The sequence below is a fragment of the Manihot esculenta genome, chromosome 8 (genome assembly GCF_001659605.2).
Source record: "Manihot esculenta cultivar AM560-2 chromosome 8, M.esculenta_v8, whole genome shotgun sequence".
NCBI lineage: Eukaryota > Viridiplantae > Streptophyta > Magnoliopsida > Malpighiales > Euphorbiaceae > Manihot > Manihot esculenta.
Window position 1 is genome coordinate 29,922,474 of NC_035168.2, and position 18,091 is coordinate 29,940,564.

Genomic DNA, 18,091 nt, shown 5'->3' on the forward strand with positions numbered 1-18,091 from the left:
CCCTTTGGCAGAAACCAGGTTCGGCAGCCGAAGGACTTTCGGCCGCCGAACCTGCCTGGGAGGCCAGCCTTTCGGCTGCCGAAGCCTGCCCCCGAAAGAGGACTTTCGTCTTTGGAGGGCAGTTTCGGCCGCCGAAAGTGCCGCCGAACATGCACGAGTTTCGTCTCTGTCTGGGAGTTTCGGCCGCCGAAGGTGCCGCCGAACTTGCCTGACTTTCGGCTCTGGAGGAACTTTCGGCTGCCGAACCTGCCGTCGAAAGTGCCCTGTCCAGCCTTCCTTTGCATGTTTTCCTATGATTATTTCATGATGTTTTAGGGGGTTTTTAGGGAGTAGTTTAGAGTTATGTTCATGTATGTTTGGTCCCTCATTTGAGTCCACCTGTGTAGGTTTGGACCCGAGGAACCGAGGACCCCAGCAGTGAGTCAGCTGCTCCAGTGTCTGGTCAGAGCTATCCAGAGGTGAGTGGAATAACTCATTACATTTTTTAAAGCAAATAAATGGACATTTTAGCATGATTCACGCATCATTAATGCCATGAGATATACTAGGTTGTTGCATTAGAATTCACGAATATGTTGCATTGCATACTCTACTGTTGTTGTTATGGATGAATGTTGGATGATCCATAGCCCTCGATCTATGATGTGACGATGTGATATGTACGGTACGGAATGTAAGACCAGTGGGACCCATTGTACGTTCGCTGGCACTATGTAAGAGAAAGACCAGGACCCATTCTACGTTCTGGCACATTGGAATGTTATGTTATGCCATGTAAGAGAAAGACCAGGACCCATTCTACGTTCTGGCACAGTTAGACTATGTAGAGGGCTATTGGTGACAAATTCATCCTTGATGTGATATGATTGTGATGTGATGCATTCCATGTTATCATATGTTTTAAAAGTTTTATTATTCTGCTCACTGGGCTCTAGTAGCTCACCCCTCTCCCTAATCCCCCAGGTTTGCAGGCACAGGGTAGACCATGAGGTCAGCAAGAGTATTGAAGTCTTGTTTATGTAATAGATAGTGTGGACATGATAAATGTATTTGATAATATGTAAAAGTACAGTTTAGACATGTAATGTAATGAGGCTTATGGATGATAGAGGTGTGCTTGACAATAGAATGTTGTTATCCCTTTTAATACATGATCCTAGATCTTTTATGATGTTTATGTAAACCAACTCAACATATATTGTATCGCCCTTTGGGGCACTGATGAGATCCCACAGAGGGGTCAATGTTTATGATTATGTTATGTATAGTGCATGCACAGGTTGAGTTTGGTGTATGAAAGAAAAGTTTTAATTTTTATGTATGTTGTTGATCATGTATGGGATTAAACAGGTTTACAGGTTCCATGTCAGGCTTACTACGGGTCCCGGCGGCCTTAAGCCGACCTGGATCCTAGCGCCGGTAGCGGTCCGATTTTCGGATCGTTACAGAATGGTATCAGAGCCCTAGGTTCATAGGATCGGACCTAGAGTGTCGGGCTCATGGATGTTCTAGAAGGTCAAGCACAATAGGAAGATCATGTCCACTAGGATAGGATGTTGAGTCCTGTCTTGTATGATGGTGTGAAATGCCATGATTATCTACATGTGCATTGATGCTATGATAAGAATGATGTATATGTGATGCGGGTTCATGTGTTTCCACATGAACCATATGATGCTAATGTTTGTGTGATGTGTACTGTTTTTCAGAAAACAGGATGAGAGGAACCCGTCGATCTGCAAGATTGACTGGAGTACCACCTGAGGATGAGGGCACGAGCGCCCGTCCTCCTGCATTGCCTAGGGCAATGTCATGTAGATCAAACAGAGAAAGAGTGTCAAGGGACCCTAGAAGGTCTTTTGATGCTAGCAGAAGGGGGACTGATAGAGGAGGAAGTTCTTCAGATGTGAGGGAGGTTATGGAAGAGGATCAGAGGAGGGATGGGAATCTGGATGTCAGCATGGCAGAAGAAGGGACAGGGGAGTCACAGGGAGGCGCTCAGGCCTCGGGGTATGGTTTTCCACCCCATTATCCACCCTTCCCATAGGGTTCAGGGTATCCGATGGGAGGCACATCGGATTATTCCAGCTTTAACCCCTACCCTACCTACATGCCTTATCCACCTTTCTATCCACCTTACACACAGTACCCACCTTATCCACCCTCACCCTTCTATCCTAACCCGGCAAACCCCACCTCGGGGAATGCTGCACCCCCACCTCCACCACCTACAGAACCAACGGCCCCAGTTACTCAACCTTCTAGACCTAGTTCAGCCGGTGGGAGCAAGGTGAAGATGACAGATTACCTTAAGCTGCATGCTCCCAAATACAAGTCAGGGGATGATCCCTTTGAGTACCTGAGAGTAGTGAAGATGATCACTGATGAACTAGGGGCAGATGACAGCAGGGCCATTCAGATGGCAGGGTTCACCTTAAAGTGCAAAAAGGCACGGGAATGGTTCAAGTGTTATGTGGACCCGAGACTAGACGGCATGACATGGGAGGAATTTGCGAATGAGTTCGCTGGATGGGCTTTTCCAGACAGTTCCAGAGAACTGAAGATGATTGAGTTTGAGCAGCTGAGGCAAACAGAACACATGAGTATAGAGGAGTACACGGATAAATTCTTGGAGCTATTGCCTTTTTCAGGGCAAGCTCAAGATACAGATTCGAAGAAAGCCAAGAGATATGTTATGAAGCTGCATTCTAGGTACTCCTCTTTGATTCAGTCAGTTGAGAGGGAAAGTTTCCACACTGTGGTGGATATGGCTCGAAGGATGGAGGCGAGTGCTATAGTTGAGGGGTCAATGAAGCAGTCAGTGACCCAGTCTTCAGGGGTTAAGACCCCAGGCAGAGGAGGGCCAGGTCCCTCTTCTCAGAGCTCAGGTAGCAAGAGGTGGAATAACACCACCAAGAAGCCGAAGAAGAATAAGTTTTGGAGTAAGTTGAAATCCGGTCTGGGATTAGGCGGTGGCTCGAGCTCAGGCTCAGATGGTACAGAATGCCTAAGGTGTGGGAGGCCACACAATGGAGTGTGTCGGGCTGGGACTAATGCATGTTTCAGATGTGGACAGGAGGGACACATGGCTCGGGAGTGTCCTAGAGCACCTTTTATGGGCCAGCCCCAGCAGACAGCTTCTGGTAGTGTGGCACAGCCAGCAGCTCCAGCCACAACTCAGGGCAGCGGCAGAGGTAGAGGGAGAGGGGCAGCCTCTTCTTCTGGTTCCCAAGGTGAAGGTCCATCAGCTCCAGCCAGGATCTTCACCATGACTCAACAGGAGGCTAACACATCCAACACCGTGGTGTCAGGTAATCTCGTCGTTGGGTGTTCTGATGTGTATACATTAATGGACCCGGGTGCATCTCATTCTTTTATTGCTCCGAGAGCCGTTGAGAGGTTGGGTCTGATAGTTTCTGGGTTAGAGTGTCCCCTATGGGTCAGTGGACCCAAGTGTGACCCGTCAATGGCAGAGTCAGTCTGCCAGTACAGTCCAGTTTTTGTTGAGAGAAGATGCCTCTCCGCCGACCTTGTGGTTCTAGATTTGACAGACTTTGACGTCATTCTAGGGATGGATTGGCTATCTACCCATGGTGCTACCTTGGACTACAGAGACAAGGTAGTCAGGTTCAGAGATCAGAACGGGTCAGAGGTCGTCTTCAGAGGAGACAAGAGGGGTACACCTAGAGGTCTGATATCAGCTCTTCAGGCTCGTAGGTTGCTTATGTAAAAGTACAGTTTAGACATGTAATGTAATGAGGCTTATGGATGATAGAGGTGTGCTTGACCATAGAATGTTGTTATCCCTTTTAATACATGATCCTAGATCTTTTATGATGTTTATGTAAACCAACTCAACATATATTGTATCGCCCTTTGGGGCACTGATGAGATCCCACAGAGGGGTCAATGTTTATGATTATGTTATGTATAGTGCATGCACAGGTTGAGTTTGGTGTATGAAAGAAAAGTTTTAATTTTTATGTATGTTGTTGATCATGTACGGGATTAAACAGGTTTACAGGTTGCATGTCAGGCTCACTACGGGTCCCGGCGGCCTTAAGCCGACCTGGATCCTAGCGCCGGTAGCGGTCCGATTTTCGGGTCGTTACATTCAACATACATGGTTCATAACCACACATTTAACCAAAAACTCATCATAAACCTACACATGCATTTCTACCCCAAGAAACTTCATAAAACTTGCTTAAAACATGAAATGAACTATGGATCTACTCTTACCTCTTGAAGAACGAGAGGAAAGACAATCCTAACTTGGAGATGGGGAGAAACCAACTCTTTAGTCTCCAAACTTCAAAACTTGCTCTTTTGCTCAAATATCTTCAAATCAACATAAAGCTTGTTAAAACGTGAAAGATCGGAGGAAAAACATCAAAAACGAAACATGGGAGAGCAAGAACTCACCGTGGCCAAAAATGGGAAGAAAACTCGCCCGTTTCGGCCATGGAGCTCTCATATAGGGACTGCCAGACCACCTTTCGGCAGCCTAAAGTGCCTCCAAAAATCATGCAAGTTCGGCGACCGAACCTTTGAAACTTTCGGAAGCCTAACTTGCCCCCCTAAACTATCCAATGTTCGGCGACCGAACCTGGAAATGCCTCCTTGGTCTTTTTCATTCAAAACTCGATTTCCTTTCTTGCTTAAAACCACAAAATACATTAAAACATTTTATGAAACATGGTTTTACCCTTCTAGAGGTTTCCGACATCCGAGATTCCATCGGACGGTAGGAATTTCGATACCGGAGTCTAGCCGGGTATTACAAAATGCATGATTGAAAGGTTTGGGAGGCAAATTGTGCATGAGGAGGCTGAGTTCTGCCACTTTGGAAGAACTCAGTTTTGGCGCCGAAGGACTTTCGGCCGCCGAACCTGCCTGTGGAGGCAAGCTTTTGGCTGCCGAACCCTGCCCCTGAAAGTTGGACTTTCGGCTCTGGAGGGGAGTTTCGGCCTCCGAAGGTGCCGCCGAATATGCATGAGTTTCGTCTCTGGAAGGGACTTTCGGCCTCCGAAGGTGCTGCCGAAAGTGGCTGAGTTTCGGCTCTAGAGGGACTTTCGGCCGCCGAACCTGCCGCCGAAAGTGCCCTATTCAGCCTTCCTTTACATGATTTCTATGATTGTTTTATGATGTTTTAGGGAGTTTTTGGGGGGGATTGTTTAGAGTCATGTTAGTCTATGTTTGGTCCCTCATTTGAGTCCACCTGTGTAGGTTCGGACCCGAGGAACCGAGGACCCCAGCAGTGAGATAGCTGCTTCAGAGTCTTTTCAGAGCTAGCTTGAGGTGAGTAGAATGACTCTTTATATTGCAAAGTAAATAAATAAATTTTGAGCATGTTCATGCATCACGAATGCCATGAGATATATTAGGTTGTTTGTATTAGAATTCACGAATATGTTGCATTGCATAATATGATGTTGATGTGGATGAGCATTGGATGATCCATTAGTCCTCGTATGGAATGAAATGATATGATAATGATACGATATGGAAGTCCAGAAAGACCCATTCTACGTCCCTGACACAATGTAAGAGAAAGTCCAGGAAGACCCATTCTACGTCCCTGGCACATTGGAATGTTATGATATGTTATGTAAGGGAAAGACCAGGACCCATTCTACGTTCTGACACTATTGGATATGTAGAGGGCTATTGGTGACAAGTTCATCCTTAATGTGATTTGTTTGTGATGTGATGCTTTCCATGAAAGCATGAATTTTAATATAATGTTTTACTATTCTGCTCACTGGGCTCTAGTAGCTCACCCCATTCCCTTAACCCCCAGGTTTGCAGGTACGGGATAGGCCAGGAAGTCAGCAAGGGTAAAGAAGTCATGTTTTATGTAATAGTTAGATGTGAACATGTATTGTAAAATGTTATAATGTGATGTAATGTAAAGAATTGTATTGAGGATAGAATTGTGTTTGGCCCTAATGTATGTTAATCCCTTTTTGGTACATGATCTTATTAATGAAATGTTTTAATGATGTTTATGTAAACCAAGCTTAATGTATGATATGTTACCCCATTGGAGCATTTGATGAGGGCTCCAGTGTGGGGTTTTATGGTTATGAGTTTGTGCATGCACAGATTAAGCTTGGTAAATGAAAGAAAAAGTTTAAATTTTTATATATTTGTATGATCATGTATGGGATTTAACAAGTATACAGGACGTATGTTAGGCTTGCTACGAGTCCCGGCGACCTTAAGTCGATCTGCATCCTAGCGCCGGTAGCGGTCCGGTTTCCGAGTCGTTACATTCCTCCACTTCATTGATTAATTTGCAAGGAAATTAAGTCTAGTTATGACTATAAACTAGAACTACTCCTACCAGTCTCTAGTTAGATTTTATTTCTTTTGTTTAAAAAAAAAAATTCCACAGAGGTATATTTGTGTTTCTGGTTATACCCATAACCAACCCTACACTTGGTAATAAGACTGTCCTGCTGTTTTAATTTTTAATTTATTTATGTTTTATATGTTTCCTTTAATTTTAATTTCTAGTCTTCTTCTCCAATGGTGATCTTTAATTTTTACAAGTCTATGTTTCTTTTTCCATACCCAAATGGTGTGTTTTGGTGTAGGAGATAGTATTACAATTATATCAGTATATGTTTCCTTTTTACTCTTTATTTTTTACTTTTTACTCATCCTAACCCTAAAACACTCTTCTCTTTTCTCTATCTTACAGTAGCCATGCAACACACTCTCAAGGCTCCTAAATGCAAATCCTCTTCCACCACTAATGGCCGGCGAACTTGAACCTTTCAATGGTCACAATCCATCGTGTCCTAAATCGTCAACACCAATGGCCGCCAACACTGTCGTCGAAGTCTCACCGGATTGCGTCACCTCTCTCATTGCGGGTCCCTCACGTGATGTCGCCTCCTCTCCTTATCCATGACAAGCCATCATCAACGCACCTTTTTCTTCCATTGTGGGTCCTTCACGCGCCAATGTTGTCGCCTCCACTCCACTGCCACGGCCAGCTACGGTCGCACCATGCACCAATGACGAGCCACCTACCCGTGCTGCTCGACAATGTAACGACCCGAAAATCGGACCGCTACCGGCGCTAGGATCCAGGTCGGCTTAAGGCCGTCGGGACCCGTAGCAAGCCTGACATGCAACCTGTAAACCTGTTTAATCCCATACATGATCAACAACATACATAAAAATTAAAACTTTTCTTTCATATATTCTATCATACACCAAACTCAACATGTGCATGCATCGAACATAGTCATAATCATAAGCTTTGACCCCTCTGTGGGATCTCATCAATGCCCCAAAGGGCGATACAACATATGTTGAGTTGGTTTACATAAACATCATAAAAGATCTAGGATCATGCATTAAAAGGGATAACATACACATAGGGTCAAGCACAACCTCTAATCCTCAATATCATTATATACATTGCTATTCATAACTTTACATCATTTTACGATTTATCATGTCCACACTATCTATTACGTAGACACGACTTCAATACTCTTGCTGACCTCCTGGTCTACCCTGTACCTGCAAACCTGGGAGATTAGGGAGAGGGGTGAGCTACTAGAGCCCAGTGAGCAGAATAATAAAACATTTAAAACATATGATAACATGGAATGCATCACATCACAGCTAATCACATCAAGGATGAACTTGTCACCAATAGCCCTCTACATGGTCCAACTGTGCCAGAACGTAGAATGGGTCCTGGTCTTTCTCTTACATAACATAGCATAACATAACAGTCCAACTGTGCCAGAACGTAGAATGGGTCATGGTCTTTCTCTTACATAACATAGCATAACATAACAGTCCAACTGTGCCAGAACATAGAATGGGTCCTGGTCTTTCTCTTACATAGTGCCAGCGAACGTAGAATGGGTCCCACTGGTCTTACATTCCGTACCGTACATATCACATCGTCACATCATAGATCGAGGGCTATGGATCATCCAATGTTCATCCACATTAATCAACAATAAAGTATGCAATGCAACATATTCGTGAATTCTAATGCAAACAACCTAGTACATCTCATGGCATTCATGATGCGTGAATCATGCTCAAGCCTTACAATTGATTTGCTTTAAAACGTAAAGGTTTATTCTACTCACCTCTGGATACCTCTGACCAGACATTGGAGCAGCTAACTCACTGCTGGGGCCTTCGGTTCCTCGGGTCCGAACCTACACAGGTGGACTCAAATGAGGGACCAAACAACTAGAACATAACTCTAAAAACATCCCCCAAAAACCTTCTAAAACTCCTCAAAACATCCATGCAAAAACATGCAAAGGAAGGCTGGACAGGGCACTTTCGGCGGCAGGTTCGGCGGCCGAAAGTCCCTCCAGAGCCGAAAGTCAGGCAAGTTCGGCGGCACCTTCGGTGGCCGAAACTCCCAGACAGAGACGAAACTCATGCATGTTCGGCGGCACTTTCAACGGCCGAAACTCCCAGACAGAGACGAAAGTCCTCTTTCGGGGGCAGGCTTCGGCAGTCGAAAGGCTGGCCTCCCAGGCAGGTTCGACAGCCGAAAGTCCTTCGGCTGCCGAACCTGGTTTCTGCCAAAGGGCAGAAACTTGGTTCCTCATGCATTTTTGCCTCCCAAAACCATTCAACATGCATTTCTCCTAATCTTCAACATACATACTCAAGCATACAAGTTCCTAGGGGCTTCAAACTAACTTAAACCCCATCTACAACACATCAAGCAACTCACATTGTTCATAAACACATATTAAACCCATAAACCTAACCGTGAGCTAAACATGCATTCTACCAAATAGTTCTACTTAAAACTTACTTAAAACATGCCATAAGCTCAAGATCGGCCCTTACCTCTTGAAGATCGAGAGGAGAACGAACCTAGCTCGGAAATGGGAGAGATTGAGCTTCTTGAACCTCAAAGCTCCAAAACTTGCTTTATACTCGAAAATCTTTAAAACAAAGATGAAAGCTTGTGAAAATCGTGAAAGATTTGAAGGAAAGAACTCAAGATCGGTGAGGGGCGGCGGAGAGCTCACCTTGGTCGAAAATGGGAAAAAAGCTCGCCCGTTTTCGGCTAAGGGACCCCTTTATAGGTGGCTGGCCAGGCCATGTTCGGGAGCCTAAAGCACTCCCGAAGTGCATGCATGTTCAGCGGCCGAACTTGAGGTTCGGCAGCCGAACCTGAGTTTTCCTCCAAGGTTGTTTTCATGCAAAAAATCATTTCCGTTTTACTTAAAACCATGAAATACATTAAAACATTTTATGAAAACATGTTTCTACCCTACTAGAGGCTTCCGACATCCGAGATTCCACCGGACGGTAGGAATTCCGATACCGGAGTCTAGCCGGGTATTACATTCTCCCCCCCTTAAGAACATTCGTCCCCGAATGTTCACCAACTAACACATAGCATGGCATAAACAAAACATTCATATAAAACACATGAACTCACAAGGAACTAACCTTAGAAAAGATAAGGGTATTGCTGGAGCATGGACTCCCGTGTCTCCCAAGTGCATTCTTCCAAATTGTGGTGGTTCCACAGGACTTTCACCATCGGGATTTCCTTGTTCCTTAGCTTCCTGATCTGGGTGTCTATGATCCGTACTGGCTGTTCAACATAGGTGAGATCCTCTTGGACCTCCACATCAGGCTCACTAAGAACCTTGCCCGGATCTGACACAAACTTCCTCAACATTGAAACATGGAAAACCGGATGGATTCTTTCCATGGAAGCAGGTAAATCCAGCTTGTACGACACATTCCCAATCTTTTGCAAGATTTCAAAGGGTCCGATGTATCGTGGGGCTAGTTTACCTTTCTTCCCGAAGCGAACCACTCATTTCATAGGAGACACCTTGAGCAATACCAGATCCCCCTCCTGAAACTCTACTTGTCTTCTGCGGATGTCTGCATAACTCTTCTGTCTGCTTGCAGCAGTCTTGATTCTTTCTCTGATTATGGGTACTACCCTGCTGGTAATCTCTACTAGCTCAGGCCCTGCCAATGCCTTTTCTCCAATCTCTTCCCAGCAAACAGGTGATCTGCACTTCCTCCCATACAAAGCTTCATATGGAGCCATCCCGATGCTAGCATGATGGCTGTTATTGTAGGCAAACTCCACCAAAGGTAGATGCTGCCTCCAAGAACCGCCAAAGTCCAGCACACACATTCTGAGCATATCCTCTATGGTCTGGATGGTCCTTTCTGATTGTCCGTCCGTCTGTGGATGGAAAGCAGTGCTAAAATCCAACCTGGTACCCATGGCATTCTGCAGACTCCGCCAAAATCTGGAGGTGAACTGGGGCCCTCTATCGGACACTATTGAAACAGGAACCCCATGCAATCTGACGATCTCATCGACATATACCTGCGCCAACTTGTCCACAGAATAGCCACTCCTGACAAGGATGAAGTGAGCAGATTTGGTGAGTCTGTCCACAATCACCCATATGGAGTCCAATCTGTTGGACGCCGCCGGTAACCCCACTACGAAGTCCATAGCTATATTTTCCCATTTCCACTCTGGAATAGGTAGCGGGTTAAGCATTCCAGTCGGCTTCTGATGTTCCAGCTTCACCCTCTAACACACTTCGCAGGCTGACACAAACTGTGCCACTTCTCTCTTCATAGCTGGCCACCAATAAACCTTCCTCAGATCTTGATACATCTTGGTGGCTCCGGGGTGAATGTTGTATCTTGTATTATGAACCTCTCTCATAATGTCTCCTTTTAGCCCTATGTCATCTGGTACACATAGTCTGCTCCCATAGCGGAGGATCCCTTTACTGTCAAATCTGAACTCACTATCTTTGCCTGACTGAATAGTCCTGGCAATCTTCACTAACTCTGGGTCCTCATGCTGTTTCTGAGCCACCTGCTCCAGAAACACGGGTGCCACTCTCATCTGGGCTATCAAAGCACCTATACCAGACAACACCAACTGTAGACCTTCCTCAATGAGCTTGTAAAACTCCTTCACCACTGGCCTCCTCTCTGCCGATATGTGGGATAAACTACCGAGTGATTTCCGGCTTAAGGCGTCTGCCACAACATTCGCCTTACCCGGATGGTACTGAATCTTGCAATCATAGTCACTCAGCAGCTCCACCCATCTTCTCTGTCTCAAGTTCAAATCTCTTTGACTCAGGATGTACTGCAGGCTCTTATGATCTATAAAGATCTCACATTTAACCCCATAGAGGTAGTGCCTCCACATCTTGAGTGCAAAGATTACTGCTGCCATCTCTAGGTCATGTGTGGGGTAATTCAACTCATGCTTCTTCAGCTGTCTAGAAGCATAAGCAATCACCCTTTCATTCTGCATTAACACACAACCCAAACCCACTCGGGATGCATCACAGAAGACCGTGAAGTCCTCACTGCTAGCTGGCAAAGCTAACACTGGTGCCGATGTTAATCTCTTCTTAAGCTCTTCAAAACTCTCTTCGCACTGGTCGGTCCACACAAACTTCTGATTCTTCCTGGTTAGTCTGGTCAGAGGAGCTGCAATCTTTGAGAAGTCCTGAACGAACCTCCTGTAGTAACCTGCCAAACCCAAGAAACTTCTAATCTCTGTCACTGAAGTGGGTCTAGGCCAGTTAGCCACAGCTTCTATCTTCTTGGGGTCCACCTCTATTCCATTTTCTGACACTACATGCCCCAAGAATGAAATGCTCCTCAACCAGAACTCACACTTAGAGAACTTGGCATACAAGCCATGTTCCCTCAAGGTCTGCAGAACCAACCTCAGATGATGGGCATGCTCCTCTGCATTCCTGGAATACACTAAGATATCATCTATGAAGACAATAACAAAGTGATCCAGGTATTGGCTAAACACTCTGTTCATGAGATCCATGAATGCTGCAGGGGCGTTGGTTAATCCGAACGGCATCACAAGGAACTCAAAATGCCCATATCTGGTCCTGAAAGTTGTCTTTGGCACGTCTTCCTCCCTTATCCTTAGCTGATGGTACCCCGATCTCAAATCTATTTTGGAGAAACAACCGGCTCCTGCTAGCTGGTCGAATAGATCGTCGATCCTTGGCAGAGGGTACCTGTTCTTGGTAGTGACTTTGTTCAACTGCCTGTAGTCGATACAAAGTCTAAGGGATCCATCCTTCTTCCTCACAAACAAGACTGGAGCACCCCAAGGTGCGGTACTCTGTCGGATGAAGCCCTTTCTACCAGCTCTTGCAACTGTTCTTTCAATTCCTTCAACTCGGCTGGGGCCATCCTGTAGGGAGGGATAGAGATTGGTCTAGTTCCAGGCATCAACTCTATCTCGAACTCTATCTCGAACTCTATCTCCCTAGCAGGTGGTAAACCTGGAAGCTCATCGGGAAAAACATCCTGAAATTCTCTGACAACTGGCACCGAGGCTGGCTCCCTGACCTGACTATCTAGCTCTCTCACATGAGCCAAATACCCCTGACATCCCTTCCTAAGCAACCTACAAGCCTGAAGAGCTGATATCAGACCTCTAGGTGTACCCCTCTTGTCTCCTCTGAAGACGACCTCTGACCCGTTCTGATCTCTGAACCTGACTATCTTGTCTCTGCAGTCCAAGGTAGCACCATGGGTAGATAGCCAATCCATCCCTAGAATGACGTCAAAGTCTGTTAAATCTAGAACCACAAGGTCGGCGGAGAGGCATCTTCCCTCAACAAAAACCGGACTGTACTGGCAGACTGACTCTGCCACTGACGGGTCACACTTGGGTCTACTGACTCATAGGGGACACTCTAACCCAGAGACTATCAGACCCAACCTCTCAACGGCTCTCGGAGCAATAAAAGAATGAGATGCACCCGGGTCCATTAATGCATACACATCAGAACACCCAATGATGAGATTACCTGACACCACGGTGTTGGATGTGTTAGCCTCCTGCTGAGTCATGGTGAAGATCCTGGCTGGAGCTGATGGACCTTCACCTCGGGAACCAGAAGAAGAGGCTGCCCCTCTCCCTCTACCTCTGCCACTGCCCTGAGTTGTGGCTGGAGCTGCTGGCTGCGTCACACTACTGGAAGCTGTCTGCTGGGGCTGGCCCATAAAAGGTGCTCTAGGACACTCCCGAGCCATGTGTCCCTCCTGTCCACATCTGAAACATGTATTAGTCCCAGCTCGACACACTCCCTTGTGTGGCTTCCCACACCTTAGGCATTATGTACCATCTAAGCCTTAGCTCGAGCCACCGCCTAATCCCAGACCGGATTTCAACTTACTCCAAAACTTGTTCTTCTTCGGCTTCTTGGTGGTGTTATTCCACCTCTTGCTACCTGAGCTCTGAGAAGAGAGACCTGGCCCTCCTCTACCTGGGGTCTTAACCCCTGAAGACTGGGTCACTGACTGCTTCACTGACCCCTCAACTATAGCACTCGCCTCCATCCTTCGAGCCATATCCACCACAGTGTGGAAACTTTCCCTCTCAACTGACTGAATCAAAGAGGAGTACCTAGAATGCAGTTTCATAACATATCTCTTGGCCTTCTTCGAATCTGTATTTAGGGCTTGCCCTGAAAAAGGCAATAGCTCCAAGAATTTATCCGTGAACTCCTCTACACTCATGTGTTCTGCCTGCCTCAGCTGCTCAAACTCAATCATCTTCAGTTCTCTGGAACTGTCTGGAAAAGCCCATCCAGCGAACTCATTCGCAAATTCCTCCCATGTCATGCCGTCTAGTCTCGGGTCCACATAACACTTGAACCATTCCCTTGCCTTTTTGCACTTTAAGGTGAACCCTACCATCTGAATGGCTCTGCTGTCATCTGCCCCTAGTTCATCAGTGATCGTCTTCACTACTCTCAGGTACTCAAAGGGATCATCCCCTGACTTGTATTTGGGAGCATCCAGCTTAAGGTAATCTGTCATCTTCACCTTGCTCCCACCGGCTGAACTAGGTCTAGAAGGTTGAGTAACTGGGGCCGTTGGTTCTGTAGGTGGTGGAGGTGGGGGTGCAGCATGACATTGACCCTAGAAGGTCTTTCTCTGTTTGCTCTACATGACATTGCCCTAGGCAATGTAGGAGGACGGGCGCTCGTGCCCTCATCCTCAGGTGGTACTCCAGTCAATCTTGCAGATCGACGGGTTCCTCTCATCCTGTTTTCTGAAAAACAGTACACATCACACAACATTAGTATCATATGGTTCATATGGAAACACATGAACCCGCATCACATACATATCATTCATATCATAGCATCAATGCACATGTATATAATCATGGCATTTCACAACATCATACAAGACAGGACTCAACATCCTATCCTAGTGGACATGATCTTCCTATTGTTCTTGACCTCTACAACATCTATGAGCCCGACACTCTAGGTCTGATCCTATGAACCTAGGGCTCTGATACCATTCTGTAACGACCCGAAAATCGGACCGCTACCGGCGCTAGGATCCAGGTCGGCTTAAGGCCGCCGGGACCCGTAGCAAGCCTGACATGCAACCTGTAAACCTGTTTAATCCCATACATGATCAACAACATACATAAAAATTAAAACTTTTCTTTCATATATTCTATCATACACCAAACTCAACATGTGCATGGACCGAACATAGTCATAATCATAAGTCTGAGCATCCTCCTGAGTCTGAGCATCCTCCTGAGAATCTCCCATACTGACATATCTTCTCTGAACATCCAACTCTACTTCCCTCATACTAGCTGACATCCTTCTTGGAGCCATTCCATCTCTGCTTGCATCAAAAGACCTTCCAGGGTCCCTTGATGTTCCCCATCTGCTGACTCCCCACGACTGCGCTCTTGGCAGAGCAGGGGGAAAGGTGTCCATACCTTCCCTCTCAGATGGAACTCCAGTCGATTCCACAGATCGACGAGCACCTCGCATTCTGGCTCCTCTGAAGAACAACACACAAGCATACAATCAATCATTAACATCATACGGTTCATATGAAAACACATGAACCTGCAACATACATAGTATACATAGCATATCATACATAACATTAATGCACATGCATAAAATCATGGCATTCCACATCATCAATCAAGACAGGGCCCAACATCCTATCCTACTGGACATGATTTTACTCTTGATCTTTCTTATTGTGCTTGCCCTTCTACGACCTCTAAGCCAACCTCTTTCCGATGTGCAACACACCATACTCTCGAGGCCCAAAGCTCTGATACCACTCTGTAACAGCCCGAAAACCGGTACCCCTCTATAACGGCCCGAACCATCACCGGCGCTAGGATCCAGATCGGCTTAAGGCCGCCGAGACCCGTAGCAAGCCAAACATACCTCCTACCACCTGGTCAAATCCTAAACATGATCAAAACTTAAACATAAAAACTGAAACATCTGATGTACAAACCGAGCCTGACCTGTATGCGACATAACTGAAAACATAAAAGGATCCCCTACTAGAGTCCTCATCACAACTCTAGCTGGGTCAACATAACATACATCAAGCCGGAGTTACATCCAAAGAACTAGAACCTAACCTGTGCATGCCTCAAACCACAAACAAAAGACCTCCACTAAGGTCCTCATCAATTAACATAGCGTGGTAAACAACACATGCCACCAGATTAGTTCAAACAACTCAACATCTAAAACATGACATACATCATGTATTAAACAGGGACTAACCAAGTCTTAGGGCCAAGCACAGTACTAATCCATAAACATAACTTTGCATTACATTCTTTTACAAAACATTATATCAATTACAATACATGTCCACACTAAAACACTAATCTAATACTATTACAAAAGCAAAACCTTTGCTCTTGAGACTTCTCGATCAACCTCAAACCTGCAACACTGGGGTTAGGGGAGAGGGGTGAGCTAAAAAGCCCAGTGAGTAGAAACAAAGAAAAACAGTTCATTAATTACATGCTTTCATGAAATGCGTCACAGCACAGACAAGTCATATCACGGATTGGACCCAACCCCAGAACATCCCTTCCAGTCTCAGTATGCCCGGCCCGGCCGGGTCTCACAACCTTCGTATGCCTGGCCCGGCCAGGTCTTACAACAACTGGATATGTATGCCTAGCCCAGCCAGGTCTCACAACATCTCAAGGGCTAGTGGGGTCGTCCCCGGGTCCAATCTCCATCAACAATAAATAATGCAATGCTTCATATTCGTGTAACTAGTGCAATCAACCTACTATAATCATCATGATGCATGATCATGCTTTAGGCATTTAATTTCGTGAAAATAAAATATTAAGGTTAGTTCTACTCACCTCTGGCAGACGCTGAACTGACTCTGCAACTGCTAACACTGATGGCCTCCTCGATCCCTCGGGTCCGGTCCTACACAGGTGGACTCGAATGAGGTGCCAACACACTCTAAACAACTCAAAAGCAACTGCCCAAAAACCCCCTAGAACATCACATAAACATGCATAGAAAACAACCTTGAAAAGGCTGGACAGGGCACTTTCGGCGGCACCTTCGGCGGCCGAACCCTCCCTCCAGAGACGAAACTCGGGCACCTTCGGCGGCCGAAAGTCCCACTCCAGAGACGAAAGTCAGACACTTTCGGCGGCCGAATCCTTCCTTCGGCGGCCGAAAGTCTGCTTTCAAGCCAAAACTCAGCTTTCGGGGGCAAGGTTAGGCTGCCAATCCATGCATCCAAAGGCAGGTTCGGCGGCCGAAACCACCTTCGGCGGCCGAACCTGAGTTCTTCCTAGAAGGGCAGAACTCAGCTTCACATGCATTGAAGCCTCCCAAACCTTCCAACACCCCAAAACAAACACCCAACCTTACCAAAACATGCATAAACCCTTAACCATGCACAAAGGAGCTTAATAGCTTGATTAAACTCCAAAAACAACATCAAAACATACATAGATAGCTTATGACCCACATAGGCCAAAACCATCAAAACAACCAAATCCTCACACACTCTTTCCCAATCATGCATACACTCCCCCACATGCATAAACTAGTTCAAACTTCACCATAACATCATATAAACATACATAAGCATACATTGGGCATAAAACCCACAAAACTTAAACATGCATATCTACCCATACCCAAACATTAAAACCTTTTAAAACTCACTTAAACTTCATGAAACATAAAGGAAAGCATAGATCCACACTTACTTCTTGAAGATCGAGGGTTTGTGCGAGCTCTATCTCGGAGGTGGGAGAAACCAACCCCTTGGGTCTCCAAGTTCCCAAAACTTGATCTAAGCTTGAAAACTCTTCAAAATAGCCATAAAACTCATGAAAACATGAAGGAGATGAAGAAAAACATGAAAACGGCCAAGGGAGGACAAAAACTCACCTGAGCTTGAGAATGGGGAGAAAACTCGCCCATTTCCGATCTGAGGGCCCTTTATAGGTGGCCTGGTCAAAGACCTTCGGCAGCCTAACATGCCCCCTAAACTCATGCATGTTCGGCGGCCGAACTTGAGGTTCGGCGGCCGAACCTTGGCTTGTTCAAACAAGACTTTCGGAGGCCAAAGCCGCTCCCGAAGTCTTTCCATGTTCGGCGGCCGAACTTCACTTTCGGCGGCCGAACCTGGCAAACGCCTCCTTGGTCTTTTCTTTTTAAAACTCAATTCATTTTCATTTAAAACCATGAAATCATGTGAAAACATTTTAGAAAACACATTTTACCCCTCTAGAAGCCTCTGGCATCTCCAAAATTCCAGATTCCAACGGAGATTCCGCCGGAAGGTAGGGATTCCGATGCCGAAATCTAGCCGGGTATTACATTCTTCCCCCCTTTAAGAACATTCGTCCCCGAATGTTCTACAAACAAACAGGCATCTCAAATCATAGCATCAATCATACATAAACAAGCAAGCAATCAAGCAAGCAAAACTTAAAACCCTCTCTCCAAAAAGAGAGACACAGGTACTGCTGGAGTATAAACTCCCGGGTCTTCTAGGCACACCTTAGCAATACCCAACCTTCTCCTGAACTCCACTGGCTTCCACTGCGCTACTCTGATCCTTACTCTTTTCTCTTCATCTTCTCTACTAACTGGCTTCTTCTCACTGCTAACCCAAAACTAACTCTAACTCTCACAGGTAGAGCCCGAATTTCAGATCTATCTTGGAAAACAACCAGCTCCTACTAGCTATC